We start from the raw sequence: 12,523 nt of genomic DNA on the forward strand, positions 1-12,523 counted from the left end.
ATAACAGGCATGGGTCAAACAATGGCAAACAGGTATAACGTGGGCAAGACACAAGAGTAGTCCAGTAAACGGGCGTGGTCGATCTCCGGCGAACAATGTCCAAACAGGGTAATCCAAAGGGCTAATCCGAAACACAAGTGATAGTCCAGGTAAGAGGTAAACAGTATCCGAACAGGGCGAGACGAGAGGGGAAATCCAAGACAGGCGAAATCGTTCAGGGCAGGCAGAGAACAGGCGAAACTAGAAAACAGGCTAGAGTACAAACACGGGAAAACAGACTATGAACAAGACTAAGGCTAGACTCAGAAAACTTGGAATGGCTCTGTAAAGTAGCTATCGCTGGAAGAGTGATAAGTGCTAAACAATACTTGGCAGTGAGAGAGAGGAAGTCCATGGCTTATGTAGGGTGTGTGATTGGCTGCAGCCGTGTGCGTAATCAGAGTGAAATGGATTGTGGGAACTGAAGTCCAGGATAAGTGTGACAGTCTGTGTAGTGTGAGAGTCCATGTGGTGGATAATGACCTCTGGTGGTGAACAAACGGAAGTTCATAGACCGGATTCGTGACAGTACAGTCCTCAGAGGAAGTTGTCAGCTGTTAACAAACTGTTAATGTGGCGCCTTTAGCGAAAAATTTGTCAATTACTGTATAAACTGCCCGCTAATTGAGGATCATATGTAGATCATTGCATGCTGTTTATGTTGCAATACAGAAATGTTGCGTTATTGTTATTATAAGAGCTTTAATGTTATTTTTATGTTCCCCAGATGACTCTCTAGTTCCACTGAGATAAGCTACCTTTGCTAACATTGGGATTGTTTGGAAGGATACAGGTTCTACATATATATATTCTTTAATGCTCTTTAATCCTGTAAAGCCTGACATGTGAAACAATAAGGAATAGTTTAAAGAATATTTATACAAAATCTAGACCAAAAAAAAGTTTGCATTGTTTTTGTTCACATTTTGTTCACATTTTGTGACCCTGGACCACAAAACCAGTCATAAGGGTAAATTTTTTTAAATTGAGATTTATACATTATCTGAAAGCTGAATAAATAAGCTTTTCATTGATGTATGGTTTGTATTACATTGATGTTATGGTTCTTTAGCAATGCATATTACTAATCAAAAAATTAAGTTTTAATATATTTACTGTAGGAAATTGACTAAATATCTTTATGGAACATGATATTTACTTAATATCCTAATGATTTTTAGCATAAAAGAAAAATCAATAATGTTGACCCATACAATGCATTTTTGTCAGACTTGCGTTCCTGTTTTGTTGTGTTTTTCTCCCCATGTGCTCCCTGTGACCCAGTTTCTCCCTCTCATTTTGATTAGTCATTTGGTTCAGGGGTGTCCCGTTCATTACCCTCGTTTAGTTCAGTATTTAAAGTGTTGTCTGTTCCTTGATTCCTTTGTCCGGTGTCATCAATGCTATGTGCTATGTGTGTGTTCCTGCCTGCCCTATGTTACCCCTTGTTTGGATTAATAAAGACTGTTCTTCGTGACTCTCCTTCGTCTTCGTGTTCCTCGACTCCACACAGTAGTCACCGTGACAGAACACCGGACCCAGCAAAGTATGAACTGGGCTGAGGAGTTCTTCTGGAACATCCAGCAGGATGGATGGCCTTTGGAACTATATGTGGATGATTTCCTGAGTGTTGTACATCTGGTGAGCTGGAGCAATCACATGGTTAATGCCTGCTTCCGAATGGGACTCGATGATGATAATTTGTTTTGATTCCTGTCTCCTGACGATTGTTATAGACCCGTAGTAGACTTTATTAATTATGTCCTCGATTTGAATGGCTCTGAGTTCCTTGTTGATGGGGAGGATAGTCGTCCTGTTCCCATTCAGAAGCAAGTGGGCACTTCAGCTCACCATCTATGATGGTGGCCAGACGCGGGCTGCTGTTCCCGCGTCTGGCCCAGGGAGGGCCTCAGATCCCGAGTCTAGCCCAGAGAGGGCTCCTATTCCCACGTCAAGTCCAGAGAGGGCTGCTGTTCCCGCGTCTGGCTCAGGGAGGGTCTCAGATCCCGAGTCTAGCCCAGAGAGGGCTCCTGTTCCCACGTCAAGCCCAGAGAGGGCTGCTGTTCCCGCGTCTGGCTCAGGGAGGGTCTCAGATCCCGAGTCTAGCCCAGAGAGGGCTCCTGTTCCCACGTCAAGCCCAAAGAGGGCTGCTGTTCCCGCGTCTGGCCCAGGGAGGGCCTCAGATCCCGAGTCTAGCCCAGAGAGGGCTCCTGTTCCCACGTCAAGCCCAAAGAGGGTTGCTGTTCCTGCGTCTGCGTATACATCTCCGGCTGTAGTGGACGGGCCGAGTGCCGAGGCCAAGGCCATGGAGGCCGTCCAGCCATGGCCCCCTGAGGCAGCCCGTCCGGGGCAAGCCTAGGCTGATAGGCCTCCAGGGCGCCCTCCCCTCTGGAAGTTAAGTGGCGCGGGGACGCGCCTTCCGGGAGGTAATGTCAGACTTGTGTTCCTGTTCTGTTGTGTTTTGTTCCCCATGTGCTCCTCGTGACCCAGTTTCTCCCTCTCGTTTTTATTAGTCATTTGGTTCAGGTGTGTTCTGTTCATTACCTTCGTTTAGTTCAGTATTTAAAGTGTTGTCTGTTCCTTGATTCCTTTGTCCGGTGTCGTCAATGCTATGTGCTATGTGTGTGTTCCTGCCTGCCCTGTGTTACCCCTTGTTTGGATTAATAAAGACTGTTCTTCGTGACTCTTTTTCATCTCTGCGTTCCTCAACTCCACACAGTAGTCACCGTGACCATTTTTGGCTATTGCTACAAATATAACCGTGCTACTTATGACTGGTTTTGTGGTCCAGGGTCACATTTGATTCATCAGGCCTTTATGGCTCAAATAGTATGATATAGGAGAATGTGGAGCTCAAACTTGAGGAGGAACAAAAAAACCACCTCAACTTTACATCTGACACAATCGGAGTAAAATATGCAGTTTGGTGCATATTTATATGGCCAAAATGTAAGATATAATGGAAAAAACATTGGCTTGGACTGTAATCAGTATAGCAACACCAGGATGACCAATGGATCCGACATGAATCATCCTTGCAGGTTTAGATTATAATCCTTCATCACTCCAACAGCTGCTGCTTCAAACTCTCTCCAGAGGGCCGTGTTTTATGGACACTAGCATGACCGACTCATGTCGACGTCTGTTATCCACAAGGACATGCTGAGATGCTATTAAAGCTAATGGTTCCATGTTGGGTCTTAATACAGTCATCTTCTGTGTGTTATTAATAAAGCTTATGTCATCCCAAAGTAAGAAGCATAATTTATCATTAATAGAGCATACAGAGATCTACAAGCAACGTGTGACCTTCAAACACCATGAAGACTGATATTCAGTGGTGGAGGAAGGAAAAAAAATGGTGACAGACTCACTGTTGTCACTTAGTGTTGGAAGGAAATAGCAAACAAGCAGAACAGAGGCCAGACTCTGACGTGTCACCAGATATTGTTGGGATGCACGTATCTGTCAGTCAGAAGAGTAAAGCAGATTAGGTGCAGGGAAGGGCGTTAGCCACATGTTAGCATCAAAGCTTTGACGGACAGCAGCAGAATGAGGGTCATAGTGTGCTGATAAGACACTGCCGTGTGTAAGTCCAACCCGCGCCTATTAAAAACCCAGAGCTGGTGGATGTGCTGACAATGGAGCCATCAGTCAGCGATCACTGTCTCTGATTATTTCACGAGCTCATGGGAAAAAAACAAAAACAAAACGAAAACCGATAAAATAAAGCCGTGTTGTCTTCTGACTAGACATGCTTCAGCCAGACTTCAAGATCAGCACTTTCCTTTGTCTGCTCGTGCTGAGGGTAATTTGCATAATTACGCATTCTTCCAATCAGATCGTAGAGTTGGTGTTTAGGGTTGTATTTCAAGAATCTATACCTTCATGTGAGCACATTTGGGTGATGTTTATATGCACGTTGTTTGTATTTCTTGCCAAGAACTGAAGATTAACCCACTGGAAAATGTTTTTGCTCCGAGTTTGCTCTTTATGTTTGAGTTATGTTTCAAAGGATTATCAACAGTCAGATGTTTCTCTTAATATTAAAATAAGTGAGAGTAAGAACAACATAAAATGGATGTAGATAGCAAAGACCAAATAATTTAATCTAATCATATTTGAGTTCATATTAAAATATATGACGTTTTGGCCAATCTGAGTGCACCGGGAATCATTGTAGAGAATCAAAATGAGATTCAGAATTCAAGAAAACCCATAGAGCAAATTAAATAAATAAATAAATAATTATTTTGTGGGGGTTTTGTGTGTGTGTGTGTGTGTGTGCGTGCGTGCATGTGTGTGTGTTTTATATTTTAAAATGTGCACTATATCAGGAAAATATATTATTAATATTAATTAATAATACCAGTGTTATTATAGTATAATTTAGTATAATTTCTATAAACCATTTTATAATTTATATAAATCATTTTCATTCTCATTGAGATTTACATAAATATTGACAAAAACTATTATATTTTGTTAATATTTTGAGTTAGATATTTTAATATTTTCTCTATTTTGTAGAGATCTATATTTCTCTTTCTTTCTTTCTTTCTTTCTTTCTTTCTAGTTATTTTAGTACATAAATTTAAATTAGAAGAAAATGTTGCCTTGGAGACTAGCTGTTTTTCAATAATGTATTTTATTTCAGTTAACATTTTCTTAATGATTTCAGGTTGTGTCAACTATAACAACTCTGATTTATATAAATGTGGTTCAAATATATATTTTAGTTATTTTCTTGATTCATTTTTGTATATTTTAAAATGAAAACTAAAGCTAAGAAATATTCAATATAAGAACTAAAAAATATTTTGATTGATTAAAAAAAACTGAAATCTTTAAATTTTCATACACATTTTGAAATATTTAAACAATATACATTTTGAATTTGGAAAATATTTTTATTTCAACCATGCTGTTTCCAACATATAAATTATTTCAAATATTTGACACAGAAAAAATACTTATTTTTCCTTATGGAAATGAAATAAACATGCACATGTCCACGATTGGGTGTGTATTAATGAGTGTGCCTCTGGAAAACTCCTACATCTGGTGTTTACACAAAGCAGTTCTCAGAGCAGACCAGCATCATATCGTGTTTTATCAGTGCTTGACGTGATTGATGACGGCGTTTTTTCAGGGGCTCTGTAGAGTTCAGAGAGAGCTCAAGGCAAATGCACTCAACAATAAGCAAAAACAAGAAGACTCTATGCCCTATTCTCCCACGATCTCACACAATCTCCCTTTATACACCAAGCTTGCTAAATGAGAAAAGCCATGGAGACAGGAAGTAGCCTCAGGTGCATCTCGCAGGTATTCCAAAAATTACACTTATTGTCCTTCTGCAGCCACTGCAACAGGTAAATGCAGGGGTCTTTTTTCCATCCAACAATATTTATTTTCTCTGCATGTCTGATTATTAAAGGAAGTGACATCTGGGGAGCAGTAGAGGGAGATGAGGTGAATCAAGAAAAGACGATGGAATGACCACTGATGTGACCTTTGACCACCAAAATGCAGATATTGCACTCTGCCTTTGGATGACCTTACACAACTAAAACACTATTGCAAAAGCAAAGTGCAGTATCTACAAACTAAATGTGTTCATCCAGCTTTCTTGTTGTTTCTTACTACATGTTGATTGTTTTTAATAACTTTAATAGTTTTATTGATGTTTGCATGTTGTGAATGTTAAAATTGCTCAGTAGTAAGGCTCAAGATCGTCTTATCGCAATGCTCCTTTCACCACAAAGAGTGTTTTGCTCATTTTATTAAAAAAAACAAATCATTACAGACCAAGTAGTTAAAACAGTAGTTAAAAATTCAGAGAATTTAAACTTTGTCTAACAATATAACTAGGGATGCCATAAAGGAAAATAAGGGATAATTGTGATTCTTTATAGGAAAATAAGGGACAGAATAAGGGATGCTCAAAATATTTGTACTGTACCACATCCTGTAGCCTACTACACCATTTCCATGTCTGCGGATAAGTATATGTATAAAAGGTGGATAAAAGGTTATCAGAAAAAAAAATCTCATTTGTTTGCTTAACGTATTTATGTACAATTATTCTAAAAGGAATTTTAATGTCATACAAAAAATGTCACACACATTACACACAAACCACTGGTCTGTGAAATAGTGAACGAAGTCATCCCTCAGGTAGATTGCATGTTTTCTTGACTAGCTGGATGTTGTGCTCATGATAATTACGTTGTTTGCATTTCCGCTTGGTCATAAAGCCTTCCTCGAATGTGTTAACAAATGAAATGGTGATTTGTGCAAAAAGAATGATTACTTATCAATTAAGAATTTGTTATTTGCATGGTCTGGTAGTCATATGGCGTATGCCTGCGAATAGGGGACAAACTGCGTTCCGTATAACTTTCAAACAGAACCGTTCTTTGATGAATTATATAACTTTACCAGAGCCAGCTAACTTTTGAAGGAATAACCCCTGTTACTACAATTGGATTAGCTGCCTGAAACGTGGAGAGATGTACAAATCAACAAAAATCAACGCGATAAATCAGATTATCATTACGTTGAGTGGATATGGAGCAGTGTAGGTAGGCTGTTTAATTTGCTAGCGGCTGGCTAGTTAATATTAACTGATTATAAAGCTGTCATCTGCTGGATATGAAGCAATGCAGGTAGGCTGTTTAATTTGCTAGCGGTTGGCTAGTTAATATTAACTGATTATAAAGCTGTCATTTGCCTTGCTAGGAGATAATATTTTGCTATCTTCCTTACCCATCTTTGGATTTTTGCGTTTTAATGAGAGTTCAGCCATCATTTGGTTCGGGATACCAAGGCAGACCGCGCAGTATCTGCAGTGTCAAAGCAGGGAAAACAAAGCCAGAACACAGTAACTTCACTTACTGCGGTTTGCCTTGGTATTAGCTTGGATTTTGTAGTTACTGCAATTTTGACACTCTCGTTTCTCTGAAACAGGACAAAATTGAACCAGGAGACTTTGTCACAAGACAGAACAGATATCACAAAGCCCATTTTAGGACTACAACTGCGCTTTGCCTTTGGACGGCAGTCCAAATGCAGGTGCATGTCAAAAAATTTTAATATCGTGAAAAAATTCCTTTTTTTTGTAACTTATTTCAAAATGTGAAACTTTCATATATTCTAGAGTCCATTACATGTAAAGTAAAACATTTCAGAAGTTTTTTTTTTATTTTTTATACTTACAGCTCATGAAAGTCAAAAATCCAGTATCTCACAATATTAGACTATTTCCTAAGATCAATCAAAAAAAGGATTTGCAAAACAGAAAAGTTCAAGTTCTTTAAAGTATGTTCATTTATGCACTCAATACTTGGTCGGAGCTCCTTTAGCACAAATGACAGCATCAGTGAGGTGTGGCATGAAGGCGATCAGCCTGTGGCACTGCTGTGGCACTATTGAGCCTTCAGCTCGGATCCACTGTTTCTCATCTTTCTCTTGAAAATATCCCATAGATTCCATATGGGCTTCAGGTCAGGCATTTCTTTATAGGATAATAAGGGACAGAATAAGGGATGCTCAAAATATTTGTACTGTACCACATCCTGTAGCCTAGATTTTGTAGTTACTGCAATTTTGACACTCTCGTTTCTCTGAAACAGGACAAAATTGAACCAGGAGACTTTGTCACAAGACAGAACAGATATCACAAAGCCCATTTTAGGACTACAACTGCGCTTTGCCTTTGGACGGCAGTCCAAATGCAGGTGCATGTCAAAAAATTTTAATATCGTGAAAAAATTCCTTTTTTTTGTAACTTATTTCAAAATGTGAAACTTTCATATATTCTAGAGTCCATTACATGTAAAGTAAAACATTTCAGAAGTTTTTTTTTTTTAATTATTATTATTTTTAATTTTGATGATTAGATCTTACAGCTCATGAAAGTCAAAAATCCAGTATCTCAGACTGGCCAATCATGCACAGTAATATAATGGTCAGCAAACCACTTGAAAGTGGCTTTGGCACTGTGGGCAGGTGCTAAAGTCTTGACACAATGGACCAACACCAGCAGACGTCACAGCACCCCAAATCATCACTGACTTCGGAAACTTCACACTGGACTTCAAGCAGCTTGGATTCTGTGCCTCTCCAGTCTTTCTCCAGACTCCAGACCTTGATTTCCAAATGAAATGCAAAATTTACTTTTATCTAAAAAAAAGAACTTTGGACCACTGAGTAACAGTCCAATTCTTTTTTTTCCTTAGCCCAGGTAAGATGCTTCTGACGTTGTTTCTGTTTCAGAAGTGGCTTGGTAGCCCTTTTCCTGAAGACGTCTGAGCGTGGTGACTCTTGATGCACTGACTCCAGCTTCAGTCCACTCCTTGTGAAGCTCTCCCAAGTGTTTGAATCAGCTTTGTCTGACAGTATTCTTAAGTTTGCGGTCATCCCTGTTGCTTGTGCACCTTTTCCTACCCAATTTCTTCCTTCCAGTCAACTTTGCATTTAATATGCTTTGATACAGCACTCTGTGAACAGCCACCCCTTTCAGTAATGACCTTCTGTGACTTACCCTCTTTGTGGAGGGTGTCAATGATTGTCTTCTGGACCATTGCCAAGTCAGCAGTCTTCCCCATTAGTGTGGTTTCAAAGAACAAGAGATACCCAGAATTTACACTGTAGGGATGGTCATTTAATGAAACTCAAATGTAAATATTCTAATATTTTGAGATACAGGATTTTTGACTTTCATGAGCTGTAAGCCCTAATCATCAAAATTAAAACAACAACAACAACAACAAAAAACGTTTGAAATGTTTTACTTTACATGTAATGAATCTAGAATATATGAAAGTTTCACTTTTTGTTAAAGTTTTCACTTTAAGTGTTAAAGAAAAAAACTTTTTCACGATGTTCTATTTTTTTTAGATGCACATGTGTGTGTATATATATATATATATATATATATATATATTGTATACTGTATATATATATATATATTGTAAATATATACACTTTTTCTGAAACTGTATACATTTATTTCATTAAATTTTTTGAACGAATAATTCAAGATATTAAATAGAGACAAAGAAAGAAAGAAAGAATGAAAGAAAGAAAGACAACCAAATCCGTTTTGTAATGGCTTTGTGTGAAAAAAAAATTTTTGAACAATAAGAATAATAATAGTTATGGTTTTGGGGAGAAGACTTTAAGTGTAACTAATTAAATCACTTTAGAGGAAAATCAATGCATTTTGTGGCCCAATAGTAGTTGTGCTTAAGGCAAATGACTAATGAGCAGTACAAAAGTGAGAAATGGCCTGTATGTGTGAAAGTGACCTTTATGTGTGAAAATGTACCCTGGCAAAATACTGTACCTCCTGTCATGGTAACAAATGGTTATTGCATGGTAGTTTACCTCTGCCAAATACATGTGAATACGGTGTTCTTGTGATAACATACAGACCAATGGAATTGAACATTTCCAGCCAGTAAATCCTAGCTGCTGTGAATACGGATGTTTTTGGTCCTGAAACACCTCCCTTCATTCAGTGAAATGTGAAAATAATGCAGGAACAAAAAGTTAAAATCTTAATGTGTACTAACTCGGACATGTTTTCACTTTATGACGGGAAACGGTGATTAATTATTTGTGCATTAGAAAACATTTTTGTTCTTAAACCATATTTAATAGCACTGCACTGAAGTATGTTGAGCTGAGGAGCTGCTCAGTATTTGTTTTTGTTTTTTTTATAATTTAGTAGGAAGTTGAAAGTGTGAATTAGAGTGGGACTCAGTAATCAGCCTCTGAATTATTGGAGAGCCTCTCAATTATGCATTTTTTTCCTAAGCCATTTAAACTTGCGCTTTAGATGAGACTGGTGGAGAACAGAGATTGTTCAGCTGCAAAAAGGTAAGCGCTCTGCTGTACAACCTTGTACTTCCTGTGACAAACTTTCAACTAAACAACAGGCCACCAATTTAACAAGCCGAACAATCAACTCTCCACGTAGACCTGCAATCAACCTCAGAAAAAAATCCATTAGAGAAGCAAATAATGTGGTCAGTTAGAGCTGTAATTACATGGGCGCTAAGGATATGTAAGAGGGGTTAATGAGGAAGGAATTGGAGGGGAGAGAGAGAGTGGAATGTAATGAGAGGGTGCATATGTAAATGAGGGAAATTATGAGTGATCGCACATCCACTGGCTCATCCAGTATGACAGACGAGAAGAAGAGCATGAGGTGGGCAGTCTGGATCTCTCCCACCACCAACTAGCCAGTCATTGGGATTTGGAGAATTGCTGGTTGAAATTAGTCAAACGCCTGTCTCCTTGTCAGTATAGAGCAGTTGACCGAATTGAAAATGGTAAACACGTTCATTTCCTGTTTCACTGTAGCAGCTATGTCACTGCCATCAGGCTACATTTACATTGTACATGCTTTTGCTGTAAAGCTGCTTTGAAATGGTATTGCAGAAGTGCTATAGAAATAAATGTGAACTGAATTGAATGTTTGGTAACATTTTAGTATTGGAACCAATTCTCACTATTAAGTAGTTGCTTATTAGCATGCCTATGTTAACATATTAGCTGTTCAATAAAGCACATATTCTGCATGACCATATTCTACATCCCTAATTCTACCAATAACTTAAACGTAACAACTACATTACTATTAATAAGTAGCAAATCAGGAGTTTATTGAGGCAAAAGTCGCAGTTAATGGTTTGTTAATAGCGAGAATTGGACTTTAAAATAAAGCGTGACCGAGTGTTTTTAGTACAGGTGAGTTTTATAGCTACAAGGGTATTTGTGTTTGGAACTTCAGGAATAGGGTTCAAAAGAGATCACCCAGTTCACCCAAAAACGTTACTCGCCATTCTTTCTTCTGCAGAACACAAAAGAAGATTTTCTCAACTGCTCATGTCCATGCAATGAAAGTCAATGGGACCTAAAACAACACTATATAAGTAACACTGAGTAATGATGACAAAATTTTTCATTTTTTGCCTTTTAAGGCTCTCAATGAAAGTAAAATTGGTTCTTGATCAAAAAAGTGGAGAGAAAAAAAAGGTGCTTAACATTCAGAAAATGTCCTTGGGTCAAACATTAAATTTAATATTATATAATATGTTTTATTTTCCATTTATTTTAGATATTACAATATAAAAATAATAGATAATGGTTTATTATTACCATTAATAGGTAATGGTAATAATAGAGAATGGCAAACTTTCAGAACTGTTGTTTATCAAACATATCTAATAATTCTCACTACAAAGAACATGGAGTCCCACATTTGCATGAACAGTAAGGTTACCATCAGAATACCCTTTCCCGGCTCACAAAAGTATAATTATTGAGTTTGGGCTGTGCACTTGTATCACAGACATGCAAGCGGTGAACAGAAACCATATCACAGCTAATTCAGTGTTCTACAGCACTGATTTACACTCCAGCGGATCACCTGATGCTTCCTGGAAAGTGGATGTATTCGTAGTACACAAGGGACACTGACCCGAGCTCCAGTGAGCTGGGCAAAGTCTAGCGCACAAATCAAACTGCTCTCTAAAGTAATCGAGTCAAGTGCCAGTTTAGGCGAAATGGCTTGAAAATGGCAAGTTCTGTCAGATGGCATCTGGTCCTACGAGCGGAAATGAATCATTTTGATACGTGCGAATGGCTGCGTCTGGGCTTCTGCACACTGATCTGGTGTGTACATAACTTTTCTTTGGTAAAGGGCAGCTAAATATGGATGTGCTGTTCTCCCCAAACTGCCCACGTCCTGATATACCTCTGCTGGTCCAGCTGTGATCTAATCTCCTGGAATTACAGGGATAACCGAATCCTGTCTGGCCCACCTGAGGCCCTGTGACACACTCCGAAAGACCACAACACAAGACTGGAGACCCAGGACTATACTGACACCTACAGTCATTCTCTTAATGTCTGAGTAAATTACATAAAATGACTACTATTGTTATTTACTCAACCTCATGTTGTTTTAAACCCACAGACCGTTAGATAGGTTTGAAACAACATGAGGTTGAATAAATGATGTCAGAATTGTAATTTTGGACGATCGAACCCTTGATGTATATAGTGAAGTTAAGAAGCTCTAATCTATATGATAATTAACAGTGACCATGTGCTGTCACATTTACGGTGATACTAAATGTATGTCATGCATGGCCTCGTGATCACAAACCTGGAATGTGATTACATGAGTGGATAATATACTGGAGCCAATTTGAATCATATGCCGGGTCATTATACAGTATTGTACAGTATGACTGCATTAGTAAGACAGATAACAACTCATTCAGAAGAGAACTAAAATCTGTCTATGAAGATTCTAATGGCAGATGTTGTTATAATTATCTACAGCAAATGTTGTTTTAGGTGAACGAGACCTCACGAGTTGCCTGAGTTTCACATCAGCTGTTTTAGACTCAGTGAAGCATATAACACCATATCTACACAACAAGAGAGTGTTTTGTTGCTTTACGCC

The sequence above is a fragment of the Sinocyclocheilus rhinocerous genome, unplaced genomic scaffold (assembly GCF_001515625.1).
Source record: "Sinocyclocheilus rhinocerous isolate Xijiao unplaced genomic scaffold, SAMN03320098_v1.1 scaffold275, whole genome shotgun sequence".
Classification (NCBI taxonomy): Eukaryota; Metazoa; Chordata; class Actinopteri; order Cypriniformes; family Cyprinidae; genus Sinocyclocheilus; species Sinocyclocheilus rhinocerous.